At 43.0% G+C, this 15001-nt stretch overlaps 1 long non-coding RNA gene across 4 annotated transcripts in view; it reads right to left on the bottom strand.

The window, feature by feature from the left end:
- Positions 1-14996, bottom strand: part of LOC147350757 (uncharacterized) — a 29605-nt gene extending 14609 nt beyond the window's left edge. The window contains exons 1-3 of one of the 4 annotated variants that reach the window (XR_015149059.1): positions 14670-14945; positions 4702-5033; positions 192-1823 (exon numbers count right to left, since the gene is read on the bottom strand). This is a non-coding gene — a long non-coding RNA (uncharacterized LOC147350757). Of the gene's footprint in view, positions 1-191; positions 1824-4701; positions 5034-10517; positions 10822-14669 lie in introns of those variants that run through there. The other 3 variants (XR_015149060.1, XR_015149061.1, XR_015149062.1) reach the window with 3 other exon arrangements.
- Between the last annotated feature and the right edge of the window lie 5 nt (positions 14997-15001).

The raw sequence follows: 15001 nt of genomic DNA, 5'->3' as shown, positions 1-15001 counted from the left end.
TTAAAATTCCAGACTTACAAAACATAGGTGATCCATATTAAAGGGAAAGAGAGTTGTATACGATCACTTTTACCATATGGTTCACAGGAAGGAAGAGGGTACTTATCACTGTATAGAAAAACTAATGAAGGAAATGCCTGGACTCTTCAGCCCGTGGGAGAGGCTTGCCTCTCCTCTTCAGGAATTAATAAGGAGCAGAGAATTCCTGACAGATCCAAAACAGCACACAGGAAGCCTCTTGTTAAATGCTTCCTGACAATTCCCTCTATTTTATTATATTTGTAAAAAAAAGGTCTTGACCAAATGAATTTGGTTAGTATTAACCAACCTTATAGAAAGGTGACGGTAAACAACAAATAAAATTATCAAGACAATCACCAAAGCTACAGTTCCAGACCCGATACTGTGGGTAATACTTTGAAACCATCCTCGTGGGTCTAGCCCAGGTAATTTGTTCAGCTAAAGTTTCCAAATTAGGGGAAGAGGGCAGATTTTTAGAAAAAAGTTTTAAAGATTTTCTTTTATAGTAGTTGTACATTCAGAGAGGCATTATCACGTATATTTATTAAATGAAATTTGATTTGTTCCCAGTTGTAGGCACTGTGATTGACGTGAACAGGAATAACACAAAAAGCTTAAAGAAATAGAGGTGTTAATACAAGTATATAGTTTGCAATTAATACAAGTTACAGAATGTAAAAGTCTTATTAAATTGTAAATTTTCTATGGCTATAACAAAAGGAAGTGGGACACAGGCCTGTATAAAATATGACTGACTGTAGCGAAAGAAATAGTTATTGTGACGACTGGTCCCTATGAAATGTCCGGTCCAAGTTCCAAGTTGTTCTGTGCTCTGATGCTTGCAGCAAGTTTCCAAATGGCCCATTGTTCAGGCCCACTCTGTTTATGGAGGACGATCTTAGGAGGAGGTGGGGCTAATCCATGGTCAAGTCACTCAAGAAGTCGTTTGTCATAGTAATGTTCCATCATAGTGTCAGTGACCTTCCATATCACACACAGTGTTGTTAATATCATCTGAGCAGTCAGATAACCACATACCATGGGGTCCCCAAGCAACAATTGTATGATTAGCCACAAACATTGATTTTCTTGATTGGTTTGACATTTGTCCCAAGGAATGGGAGTATAAGTAAAGTTTTTATAAGTAAACCCTTTGCATAAAGTTCTTTGTTCTTTCCCTAACTCTTTCCCGAAAGTTTCAGTAGTATAAACATGGTTTACAGACAACGAAAGGGCAGTAAATAATCCAAGCAGTGTCTGAAAGTCTTCTTTTGGAGGTAGGATGAAAGCCTAAATTTGTCAGCCCAAATTTGTCGGCTGACGTTTATGCACAATTTTGCTGGGCCCGTGCACAAGGGAAGGACTTCATAGCCTAAAGAAATATTAATTAGTTTTCTTTCCTGCCCAGGGTATGAAGGCCCTTTCATGTACTAGGGAGAAAGCATATGTATAGTCATTAGTTGAAATGATTGGTCCTCTCTCCGTCCATTCGACCACCTGCAATAGAGGGGGGTTGGGTGTTAGTCTGAGCTTGAGCAGGGGGAGGTACAGGCCAAAAGACTGAGCATTGCCGGGAGAATGTACTCAGGACTCGGAGGCAACCCCTGTTGAGAGACCAAATTTTCAGCTTGATTAGTAGGGCTTTTATTTGTCTCCAAGTGAGGAGATCATCGGGGTGATGCCGTCGAAGGCGGTGCTTTCTGGAGATCTTTGGAGCAGACATGGCCCGTATTGGAATTTCTTCTTCCTGGGGTTCTTATTTCATCTCCATTTTGAATGCCGGGGGCCCCCTTGGGTTGAATCTTAAGAAGAGGTTAAAAAATTTAAAACAAATAAAGCTGTAGTAACAATAGTTATAGGTTTAGAAAATATGTTAGAAGCTAGTAAAGTCTGCTTTAGATAAGGAAGACAGTAGTGTACCTGTGTATTCCCCTTTTTAATTTTTTTTATTTGTAACTTTAGTGTGTGATGTGTTTATTTTGACTATGTCTTGTGTCTGTGGATTATAAGGAATACCTGTAATATGTATTTATTGATAGGTATTACAATTTTATGAGGATCGGAGCCAATTAGAGTTTTAGTCCTAATTCTTCCATTGATAACGATTAGAGCAATTAAATCAAGGTTGGGTGTAAGTGACTTTATTTCCATAAAACGGATATAGATCCATTTTACTGGGTCTTCTTGTTGGGCAATAAGTCCTGTGGGAGAATGAGAGGGGAGTATAAACAATTCTAGAGGTAAATCTATTTTGATGCGAGTAAGAAATTGTTTTTCTAATTTATTTTGCACCAAACAGAGTTCTTCTCGTGCCTCTTGAGAAAGTGAACAAGGGCTATTTAAATCAGGATCTCCTTTTAAAGTACTAAATAGACTATTCAGTTGATAATTAGCAATGCCTAAAGAAGGTCTAATCCAATTAATATCCCCTAAGAGCTTTTGAAAATCATTTACGGTTGATAATTTATCAGCACGGATCTGAGTTAGTTGGGGAGTAATGCGTTGCCTATTAACAACGAACCCCAAGTAATAGTATGGTGTAGAGGTTTGAATTTTTTCAGGGTCAATGATTCATCTAGAGTTTTTAAAGCATAGTTGAGCTATATCAAACATGTGTTCAGTGTTTAAGATAGATGGAGCCGAAAACAATATATCATCCATATACTGAATAACAAGAAAGTTAGGAAATTGCTTTCTCACAGGCTCAAGGGTTTTGGCTACGTAGTACTGACACATGGTGGGCAAATTCATCATCTCTTGTGGCAGTACAGTCTATTGGTACCGTTTATGAGGTCTAATATGATTAGGATAAGAGAGAGAGAAAGCGAATCTCTATTGGTCTAAAGGGTGTAAAGGTTTATTAAAAAAGCAATCTTGTCCTGGTTGCAATGCACCCATAGGTTTCACAGATGCACTAACTTTTCTAAGGTCTGTTAGGAGACGCCATTTGTTAGGTTTTTTGTTGTTTTTTTTTATGACAAAGATAGCAGAGTTCCAAGGAGAACAAGACTCTTCAATATGTTTTAATTCTAGTTGTGCATCTATAAGTTCCTTAGCTGCCTGTAATTTCTCTTTCGTGAGGGGCCACTGCTCTGTCCAAATAGGCTCGTCATTCTTCCAAGTTATTTTAATAATTGTATTGTTTGTTAAATGAGGAGGGGCCCCCAGGGAAAATGTGGAATGTATATCTGAGTATGTCATATCTTATATCTTTTTATTAAAAGCATATATCTCACTTTTCCTTAGCAACTATGAAGTGTCTTGTACATTAGCATTTTATAGATTGGTGAATATATTTATTACATATAAATATATATTTATATTTATATATATCAATATATTATACATTATAAAATATATTTATTAATAGTTTAAAATCTCTTTAGTCTTTCTGTAAGAAAAACTTTTTGTAAGAGGAATTTAATGTTTAGTAATTAATGTTTTAAAATCTTATTTTATTTGGAAATGACCTAGCTATTTAATAAACTTTTATTATTTAGTTTAGTAGAACTCTAGAAATTTAAGTTATTCCAATCCTAAGAGACTATTTTAGATTATAATAACAGATTACAATAATAGATTATTCTATTAAAAATATAATAACTTTTAATAGTTTATCCAAAAGTTTTTATCTCATATATATATATATATATATATATATATATGAAGAGTTACCTTTTTGACAAATTTAGTTTACCTTAAACCTAGGCATAATAAAAGTATTATATAATGTTGATGATTTAAGACATGTCTTAATTAGATTAGCAAACAATTATATTTAAATTATACTCATATGTAAATAATTATATATATTTAATATTTTTCAGTTCATGTGAATTTGAATTTAAATAGAGCTCATTAACTTCATAGTATCTAAAACCAAAGCTGGTATATCGATGGCAGCACTGCCAGATGTTGAGGGTTTCAGGTAAAAGATGGAATTTGTCTCAGGTTTTTGCTGAAGGGGACCTGGGGGGTCCCTGCTTGCAGTTTTCTGGAATAGGTTTCCTTTCAATGTCAGATTTAGACTTACAATCTTTTGCCCAATGCATTCCTCTACTGTAGCGAGGGCAGATTTTTGGAGGTCTTTTATCTTTATATATTTTTCTTTTCTTTTTTTTTTAAGCTTTCTTAGGGCTGTCCCTTTTCAAATGGTTCTTATTTCCACATGTAAAGCATCCTTTATTTCCCTTTCTTAAGGCAGCAGCTATTGTTTCAGCTACCATTTGCATCTTTTGAGTTTCTAATCCTAGATTGCGACAAGCCTTCAAATAATCAATAGTCCCTTTCTCACGAATTGGAGCCATAGCTTTTTGACATCCCTGATTTGCATTATCACATAATGCAGGTAATTTGCAAGTAATTAAAGGTGTTTTAATCAACATGGTGTGGGCATATATACTGTCTTACAAGGTAGTTATTCTCAGCAAAGATAAAGATTAAAATTCCAGACTTACAAAACATAGGCAATCCATATCAAAGAGAGAGAGAGTTGTAAAGCAAATAATTTCTCTAGTTGCCTTTTGGCTTCTCCAAATACACTACGGGAAATAGCAGTTTCTAATCTAGCTAAAAAATCAGCATGCATTTCGTTAGATCCCTGAACTTTAAATAAGTGATGAATTAAAGTAGAAAAGTGATGGGGCTTTCCAGCCTTTTTACCCATGTCTTAGTACTTACCGGCCTCAATAGGCCCTGGGGTCACTCCGTCCAAGAATCTGCCTACGTGCACCAAGTCCCTGTTCTGGGTGCCACTTGTTGAGGTCCTTTAATGGACCGGAACTTGGTGGTCCGGAGTTGACGACAAGAAGGTAAGGGACAGAAAGAGGCTGATATTCCTTGGCTTATGCAGAAAGCCAATAAAGCCCCCGACACAGGGCTTGCTCTGTTCACAGAGGCCTCAGGTGCCCTCTCAATGGAGTGAACATGCAAAGTGCCTTCTCGAGAGGGTCTTAGAAGCCCAGGCAGGAAAGTGAATTCAGAGAGCCTCTGCAGAGCTCCAAGGGATCAGCCTGAAAAAGAGATAGAGAGAGAGAGAGAGAAAGACACGGGGACCAGAGCTCTGATGGAACAAAGGTGTTTTAATCAACATGGTGTGGAAATATATACTGTCTTACAAGGTAGTTATTCTCAGCAAAGATAAAGATTAAAATTCCAGACTTACAAAACATAGGCGAACCATATTAAAGAGAGAGAGAGTTGTAAACAGTCACTTTTACCGTATGGTTCACAAGAAGGAAGAGGGTACTTATCACTATATAGAAAAATTAATGAAGGCAATGCCTGGATTCTTCGGCCAGCAGGAGAGGCTTGCCTCTCCTCTTAATTCCTGAGTATTCAGGAATTAATAAGGAGCAGAGAATTCCTGACAGATCCAAAACAGCACACAGGAAGCCTCCTGTTAAATGCATCCTGACATCACCTCAGGCCACTCTCCTTACAGGACTTGGGCCGAGGCCAAGTTCTTCCTTGTCTTGGCCTTTGCCTTGGGGTTGCAGCACTGAAAAAGCGCCCACAGCCGGGCCCTTCTGCAACCCATCCTCGCGGATGGGGGCAGCCCCCCACTCGGGGGCAACTGCTGTTTCACGGTAGGATACCTCCGCTCCTGAGCTATAACCACCAATCTCACACTACAACCACTGCTATTCACACTATGACCACCGCTCTCACACACACTGCTCTCACACACACCACTCCCACACTATGACCACTGCTCTCACACTATGACCAATAGCACCACTGTCTCAAGGAGAAATGGCACGAAGGCTCTGCCTCCAGCACGTCTCCCAGGAGCCCAGAACCGGAACCCACTCAGTCACAAGGGGCTCTGTCGTAACAGGGGGGCTGGGCTCAGGCCCACCGTCAAGGGTACAGAGAGGGGGGACGGGCTGCCAAAAAGATGACAGGTGAGTGTGGGGTGCGGGAGAAGGAAGGCCGTGCCCATGGCTCAGGCCCCCTGTCAAACATGACCCTGCAAGGTACTGGGTCACAGTCGAACCGACCAGTATAAATTCTTTCAGAAACCACCACCCCTGGGAATGAGCACGTCTTCTAAGTGGGCTTCTGCACCCCTTTAAGCCCCAAACAAGCCTCCAGTGAGGCTACTGAAAGGGCACCCATGAACTCAAGGGCGTCCCCAGAATCCACCCGGCTGAGGAGGACTCACCACGCTAGCTGCCCCTCACTCTCACCCTGAGCTCAGTCCTCCCTGACTGACTCCCTCACTCAAGCTCAGCAAGGGCTTGACCAACCTCGCTCCAGGTACTTAAAATGAACCCACAGTGGGTACAGGGGTTCATTCAACCTGCTGTGAACTCATCCTTTTAACTTCAACCCTGGGCTGTCAGATGACTCTGCTCCGTGGGGGCTGCAAGGTGGAGGTTCAGGGATGTCCCTGCCTCGAGCCGTGACAGCCAGTGCCTCGCAGACGCCACCAGGTGCTGCCCCACCCTCCGCCCCCGAGTCTCCCACCCCTCTCCTGGCCCCACTCCCACCCTTGCGGCTCTCCACTTGCCAGGGCACAGGCCACTTGCTCCTGGCTCAGCCTGGACCTCTGCTGTCACTTGAGGGCCTCAGTCCCCAGGGTGCTTGGGGTCCTATATCCACCCATCTCACCAATTACACACTCTGGGAGAGACAGAGTACAGTTTGGGGTCCTGCCCACAGTTCACCCTGAACACGTTCTCTTTTTTTGGCTTTATCTACTGGAGTTCTCTGAGATGTGTTTTTAAAACCTCAACTGTTGCTTTCAAAAAGACTGTAAAATCACTGTGCTCAACTTTAAGAATAAAATCTTCATTTTCCACCTTAAAGTAAAACTGGAGGGAAAACTAAAAGCAGTCATTTTTTCAAACTGAAAAAGAAAACCCACATGTGACCATGTCACAGAATACAGGTCACGTAACCCCTCCCTCCTCAGCCTTGGCCTCCACCACCAGCAGCCCGTCGTCGCAAGGCCTGCCCTGGGCCGGCAGGGGCAAGGGAAGAGGGGAGACCGGCTCCTCTGTCTCCAGGCCACGTCGGCTGCTTGCTCCACCTCCTTCCCAAGTTCACGTGGCACTGAAACAGCCTGGGCAAGCTGGGGATTCTGACCAGAAACACAACCGTGGGTACTTAGCAAGGACACCTGGTTCTTGTTTTCCCCAGTATCAAAGTTGATCAATACAAGTACTGTGACTGTTGCATGTGGCTTCAGATGACAGACTACACCCAGGGTGTCCCCACATCCAGTGACAGATGCAAGCAGCTTGTAGGTCAGCCTACCGAGAACTAGAAAAGCTAAATACAGTTTAAAAAGAGGTCCTTAGGCAGCCACAATCCAAGATTTCAAACAAAAGGGAAGCCCAGTGAGGGAACTGAAGACTGAGAGGCCCGCTCCTTCCCTTGGGCCATCTGAACAAAGCCGACTCTGCGAAGAAAAGGCAGGGAAAAAGTCAAGCAGAGGGGACTGGATAACACAGCTCTGGATGGTTCCTTGGGCTGGGAAGACAAAAATTTGTGTGCAGGCCTAGAGAATCAGTTCGGATATCAGAAAATGTACCCAACACTCTGCCCGAACTGGTTGAGCACTATCTGTCACCTCGTGGTGCTCAGGAGACAGATGGTGGGCTTCAGGACCTGCTGAGAAGAGGGCGGCCCTGGGAGGCAGCCCAGGCTTCCAGATGGAGACGCTGGAAAGCTCCTCCCTGGGCTCGGGGGGAAAGGTGGGTGAAGGCTGCTGAAACTGAGCTTACAAGGAACCCCCAGCCTCAAGTCCCTCAGGCCCTGAGTGAACAGACAGCTCTGTCCCCACTGGAGGTCTGTGTCAGAGGAGACTCTGGAGAAGACAGCATCACTCAGAACCTCTAGGGTTTTCCAAACATAATGTCCAACATGCAATCAAAAAAGCAAAAGAGGGTGTAACAACAAACAGGACCAAGAGAAAAAAAAAAAAAAAAACTGAACCAGATCCAGAGGTATCAGATGTATATCAGCATATCAGAGGTATGCTAGAGGTATTAGATGCAAATGTCACCTGTTGAAAAATATACTTGACGAAAGGAAAACTTTCTGAGAATCAAAACTGACTCTCGAACTTTACAATAACAGTGACTGAATTTAAGAACTCAGTCTCTGGCCTTAACATCAAATTGGACATAGCTGAAGAGATGATCAGTGAACTGAAGGATGGGTCAGGTAAAAATATATATAAGAGAGAAAAAAAGGATAGAATATATTGAAGGAGCCCCATGTTAAACTACGTTGTTAAAAAGTATAAATGGGGACCCTCATGGTGGAGAAAAGAGAAAGGGGAATAAGAAATGCCTCCAGGGGTTGAAACGAAAGAGCCTCTTGATGAAAGTGAAAGAGGAGAGTAAAAAAGCTGGCAAAACTCAACATTCCAAAAAATGAAGATCATGGCATCCGGCCCCAGCACTACGTGGCAAATAAATGGGGCAACAATGGAAACAGTGACAGACTTTATTTTTTGGGCTCCATAATTACTGTAGACAGTGAAATTAGAAGATGCTTGCTCCTTGGAAGGAAAGCTATGCCAAACCTAGACAGCATATTAAAAAGCAGAGACTATTTTGCCGACAAAGGTCATTTAGTCAAAGCTATGGTTTTTCCAGTAGTCATGTATGGATGTGAGAGTTGCCCCATGAAGAAGGCTGAACGCCGAAGAATCGATGCTTCTGAACTGGGGAGTTGGAGAAGACTCTTGAGAGACCTGTGGACTGCCAGGAGATCCAACAAGTCACTCCTAAAGCAAATCAGACCTGAACATTCACTGCAAAGAGTGATGCCGAAGCTCCAATATTTTGGCCACCTGCTGCGAAGGACTGACTCATTGGAAAAGAACCTGATGCTGGGGAAGACTGAAGGCAGGAGGAGAAGGGGACGACAGAGGATGAGATGGTTGGATGGCATCAATGACTCGATGGTCATGAGCCTGAGCGAGCTCGGGGAGTTGGTGATGGACAGAGAAGCCTGGTGTGCTGCAGTCCATGGGGTCGCAACGGGGCAGATACGGAGCGACTGAACTGGCTGACAGGCACAGTGGCAAGAGTTGGTTCAAGAATCAGACCACTGACTCAAAAATGAAACCACACATTGGTTTCAGCAGCTCTGCAGGTGCCTAAGGCAAGAACAGCATGTTCAAGCGCTCAGAGGAAAAAGGTGTGGCTTTTAGTGGCACAGCAACACTGAGAGCTGACTTTCCAAGAACAAGGAAGTCAGAAGATAATGGACTGGCATCTGTAAAATGCTGAAAAACAAATAACCACCAACCTGGAATTCTATACTCAACAAAAATACTCTTCGAATGTGAAAGCAAAATAGAGACTTTGAGGGCAAAGGGAAATGAGACAATTCATCACCCACACACATGAACTAAAAAAATATTCAGGCAGTGCTTTGGGAAAAAGAAAAGTAGTCTATGACGGAAATATAAAAAACAAGTAGAGACCAACAACGAGGTAACTGTGAGGGTAAATATTAACTCTACAAAACAATGATGTTAACGCCAAATATATATCTAACAGTTCAAAGTGTAACAGTGACAAGGAGGAAACAGTCGAGTCAGGGAGGCAGTAAAGTACTAAGTTAGGCTTGAGTGTAAAACACACGCTGTGTCTGCAAATATGCACCTAACAACCTGACAGAGGAGCACAGAACTAGAGAAACACTTCAAACTTCTAAAAGAAGGCAAGAGCAAAGAACACAGACTAGGTGGGACAAACAGAAAACACACAGCAACATGGTGTCTACACACTGAATATCAACATTATAAACACAGCAAACACTCTCATTAAAAGATAAAGTGTCATACTGATTCCAATGAAAACTGTACACTATTCACAGAGCTACATGTTAAGATGGAATATCTTTTAGACAGGTGAAACTAAAAGATACCCAGGCCAACAAGGACAGAAAACTGATGTGGCAACATCACTGTCAAATAGTCTCTAAAGAAAGAAGCATTTCTAGTGATAAAAAGGAGCATCTCATACTGACACAAGTTCAGTCTAGCAAGAAGATGAGGATTCTAAATTTGAATGTACCTAATAACATAACCTCAAAATATCAATACATAAAAACTGACAGAAATAGAAAAGGAGTAACAGCCGAGTTCATAATCCCAGTGGGAGATATTAAAGACACCTCTCTCGTGGAACTGGCCCCCCTGGTATGTAGTCACCTGCAGCCATGAAGTACCTGAAATATGGCTGGCTCTACAATGAGATGCGCTGCAAGCCTAAAACACATACTGGATTTTAAAGACTGAGCATGAAAAAAAGAATGTGAACTATTTCATTAGGTTTTATCATGTTGATTACACACTGAAATGATATTTTATGTGTGCTAAAATAAAATATATTACAGGTAATTTCACCTACTTCTGCTTTTACTCAATGTGGCTACTGGAATCGGAATTACATGAGTGACAAGCCTGATCTGACTGATACACATGGAACATTGCATCCCACTGATACATATTATTTTCAAGAGCCAAAGGAACATATAACAAAAAGAATATATATTGGGCCATTAGGAAAGCACAAATTATTTCAAAGGACTGAAATAATGCAGGGTATACTTAGCGATTGCAATGGGCTGATGGTTTATGGGCCCTCAAACTTCATCCGGCAGGTGGTGATGATCCAAGGAGGCAGGCACTCTGGGAGGGGTCAGGCCAGGAGGGAATGGGCTCCTGTGCTGCGAGAACAGGGAGAAGCAGCAGGCAGTCTAGGAACCAGGAAACAGGCCTCACCAGACGAGGCACCTGCTGGTGATCTTGGGACTCCCCAGCCTCCAGGCCTACAAGAAACAACTTTCTGTTGTTTATCAGCTAGTCTACGGGATTTATAACAGTAGCCCCAAAAGCCTACAACACGGCTCTTCATGGAATTAAGCTAGAAATCAAACAAGGGTCACTAGAAAAACCTCCCCAAACATTCGGAAGTTAAATGACATACTGCTTGAAGAATTTCCTGATTAATAATTTTAAAAAACACAATGAAAATTAGAAAATACTTTTCCATAAAAGATAATGAAAATCTGGCTTATTCAAACCTGTGGGATGCAGCGAACTATGTTTAGAGGGTAACTTAAAGCCTTAAACACGTACACTGGAAAAGAAGGAAGGCTAAAAATCAATTAAGCCTCCCTCCCAAGAAACCAGAAAAAACACCATAGCGAATGAAACACAAGGCAGATGGAAAAAAAAAAAAAAAGAAAGAGCAGAAAACAAGGAAACAGAAAGCAAATATGAAGTTTCTTTAAAAAGAAAGCCAAAAGTTGGCACTTTGAAAGGAATGATAAAAACTGATAAACCCCTAGAAAGACTTATTAAGAAAAAGAGACAAAGCACAAATCACCAGCATCGAGGGTTTTTAAAAGGGGAGACAACACATCTTGCAGATAAGAAAGATATTATGAACCACAGTTCACTTACTAACTGGAGAGTCTGCTCATCTCAATAAATTCCTAGCAGAGGGGGAAATGTTTTACTGAAATAGACCCACGAAGACATACAATATGAGAAAATTTTATTTGCATGAAAAAAATTACATCTGAAATTAAAAGCCTCCCCACAATGAAACCAACTGGTTTTGCCAATCAGTTTTTCCAAAAATCTAGGGAAGAAAACAGTAGTCTCACAGGAATTCTCGGGGTAAACAAGGAACACTCTGCAAACTTGTTTTATAAGACTAGCATAACCTTGATACTAAAACCAACAAGGAAGAAGTACAAGAAAGTAAAATTACAGACTCTGAGTATAGATGAAATAATCCTAAATAAAACACTAACAAGTAAAGTCCAACTGAAGGAGAATACATTGAGATCAGGTTGGGGTTGTTTTAGAATCACAAAATTTTTAAAAGTTAAATCACCACATAAAAGAAAAATCACCTGTTTCAAAATCTGCAGAAGATAAACTTAAGAATTTTTAATGTAATAATTTTAGTTCATGACTAAGAAAAAACTGCTTAGTAAACTAACAGAGAAGAATTTACATATTTTGATAAAAATATCTACAAAAAAGCTAATATCCTGTGTGATGGTGAAATAGTGAAAGCTTTTCCTCTGATAATTGGACAGAGACAAGAATACTTATTCTCACTACTTCTGTTCACCACTGTACTGGAGATCCTAGTCCGTACAATAAGTCAAGAAAAAGGAAAGGGTTATCACAGTTGCAAAGGGGAAAAAAAAGAACTTATTTGCAGACATAATTGTGTATACAAAAAAAAAAATACAATTAGAAGGATTTGAAGTAAGTGGATTTACCAAGGGAATATAGACAAGTCAATTCTATCTCTATTAGGAATTTATAATGGCACTAAAAATATCAAGTTATCTAATTAAACATGTGCAAAACATACAGCAAACTATAAACTTCTAAGATAAATAAGATCTAAAAAAATGGAGAGCTATCTGTATTGTGTTCATGGATTATAAGAACAACATAAAAGGCACACACACACACACACACAGAGTTAATCGTGTGAGGCGATGCGAATGTGGGGCAATCATTCCACGACGTCTATGGGCATCAAGTCATCACAATGTAGACTTGAAATACACACAAACTGTATCTGTCAATGACTCCTTAGTGAAGCTGGGGGTCTAAAATCGGCGCTTGGCACCTGGTAGCTGGCAGGTGTGGGAACCGGGGTTCACATGCAGGCTGTACACACTCTTAATCACAGGTGAGACTTGAGGCAACCCAGCAACTCTCCATTTTTTTTTTCTGTTTTGCTCTGTTCCCCTTGCCATTTGTGTTTAACAGATACCCAGTATCGAGTGAGCAGCGTCAATGCAGCAATAATGTTTTCCCATCTAAGGCGGGAGCATGTAACACTAGCAGACTTCCCAATCGCCCTGAGATAACTGGAGTGCCCCATCACAACAGAAAGCAAAGAAACACGACAGTCCCCGAGAGAGAGTTGCCCCACGGCAGGGGGAACTAGGTCCACCGGACGTCCCAAGGGGACGCTCAGGGGCTTGGAGCCCAGGCTGGGCCCCTCAGCTTGAGACCACACTTGCCTTTCCACCATTCTGCCGGTCCTGGCAGAAGAAAGCCAGGCCATGGAAGGGGGAAGGTGTGGCTGGCCCGTGGGACTCAGGGCAGGACTGACTTCCGTCTGTGCTGGGCTCCATGTCCAGTCACCACCCTTGGTGTGTACAAAGCTCTTGAGATCATTGTAGGTTTTTGGCAAAAAAGCAATGGAGCTGAAGTCACTTAGGATGGCTTTTAAGGAAAAAAATCCTCACTGAGGATTCCCTCAGCACCAGCCTCGGCCCCTAGTGAGATGCAGACTCCTGGTCATCCATGGCTGTGCCCGCAGCCCACCAGCTCCAGGAAAGGACTCCGCCTTCTCTTCTCTGTGTGCCATGAACCTGCACAGTGGGCCTTCAGAACCTCAGGAGACTCACCCCACCCCCACTGTAGCCAGAACCCTCCCCAGGCATTAAAACAGCTGTGGAGTCACTTTGGCCCAAGCCCTGGTTACGGATCCCTAGAGCCCACTACAGCCTCTACAGCATGATTAATCAGGCCCTTTACACACAGATTGCTGCCTGTCAGATCTGAGCTTTGGATTCATGGTCAGCTCTGTCCCTCCCGTGGCAGCCAGGTGGGCCGCAATGCAGACAAAGGAGCTCAGGAGCTGAGTGTCAAGGGAAGCATTGAAAGGACAGCGATGGATGCAACCTGTTGCAAACTGAAGGAGGGTCCCTGCATGTCTCAGAAACGGCCTCTGGTGTGCAGGTGTGGAGGAGGGCCCCCACGGTGCAAAGGAAAGAGAGGTACTCGGGGGCAAAGGCTCTTGGCCTCTCCGGTAGCAGCTCCAGGTGGTAGCTCGTGAACAGTGGACAGCCAATGTGGTCACATGAGCGTGACACTTATTCCCTCACAAAGAAAGAGAAAGGGGGCAGGGTGTGGGAGTACCCGGAGGGTGTGGTGGGGAGGATGAAGAGAGGTGTCCCTCCTCTCTTCAGTGCAAATTGCTTTTGTGAGTCTCAGAGCTGCCAGAAGGCAGTTACCAAGTCAGGTCCCCACAGTATCCAGTGTGGGCTGGGTGCCTTAGCCCCCGTCACATGGACAAGCCACACCACATGGCTTCCCTGAGTTCTAACAGAAGATCGGGGGGTTTTGTCTAGGTACACACTTCCTTGCTGTAGCTGTGTTACCCACTTCTGTGAGCCCCCGTTTTGTCCTCTAGATAAAGGACATCAATTGCTACCTTAGCAGGTTGCCAGCTTAATCCCATGAAGACTAATTAGGGTAATCCTACAATTAATATCTGGCCTTAAGAGATATCAATGAATAGCTGGCCTTAAGAGATATCAATGAATAGCTGGCCTTAAGAGATACTGGGCTTCCCTGATAGCTCAGCTGGTAATGAATCCTCCTGCCATGAGGAGACCCTGGTTTGATTCCTGGGTTGGGCATGCTGATCCACTACAGAAGGGAAAGGCTACCCACTCCAGTATTCTGGCCTGCAGAATTCCATGGACTGTATAGCCCATGGGGTTGCCAAGAGTTAGACATGACTGAGGGACTTTCACTTCACTTTCAAGAGATATGACCTGAATCCAGATTAAACTGAAGTCTCCCAGTATCATCTGGCATTTCTTCCCTGAAGCCAGCCAAAACTCACAGAGGAGCATTTCCAGGGTCTCCACGTAGCCAGCTGGACAGAAAATCCAGTGTGGTTCAAACAAGCTGACAGACAAGCAGGAGAGGACTCACGGGCAGACGGCCTCCCTCTGGCCTCAGGGCAGCTCCCAGACCACAGCAAGAACTGGCGCTCTCAACCCCTGGGCTCAGCAGTGCCCTCCTTCTCAGGCCGGCGGCTCTACGCTGACGGGCGCAGGAAGGCCACCAACTGCCCCAGGCTGACCTCAATCCCCTCCCACAGCTGTAGCCTGACCTCACCTGGCCTCACCCCTTCCGGCAGAACCAGCCCTCCTCTTCCCTTGATTCCAGTGT

The sequence above is a fragment of the Bos grunniens genome, chromosome 20 (genome assembly GCF_055505025.1).
Source record: "Bos grunniens cultivar Pamir isolate PY7600 chromosome 20, Bosgru_T2T1.0, whole genome shotgun sequence".
NCBI lineage: Eukaryota > Metazoa > Chordata > Mammalia > Artiodactyla > Bovidae > Bos > Bos grunniens.
Note: the sequence above shows the minus strand (reverse complement) of the source record. Positions and strands in the feature narration are given on the sequence as shown.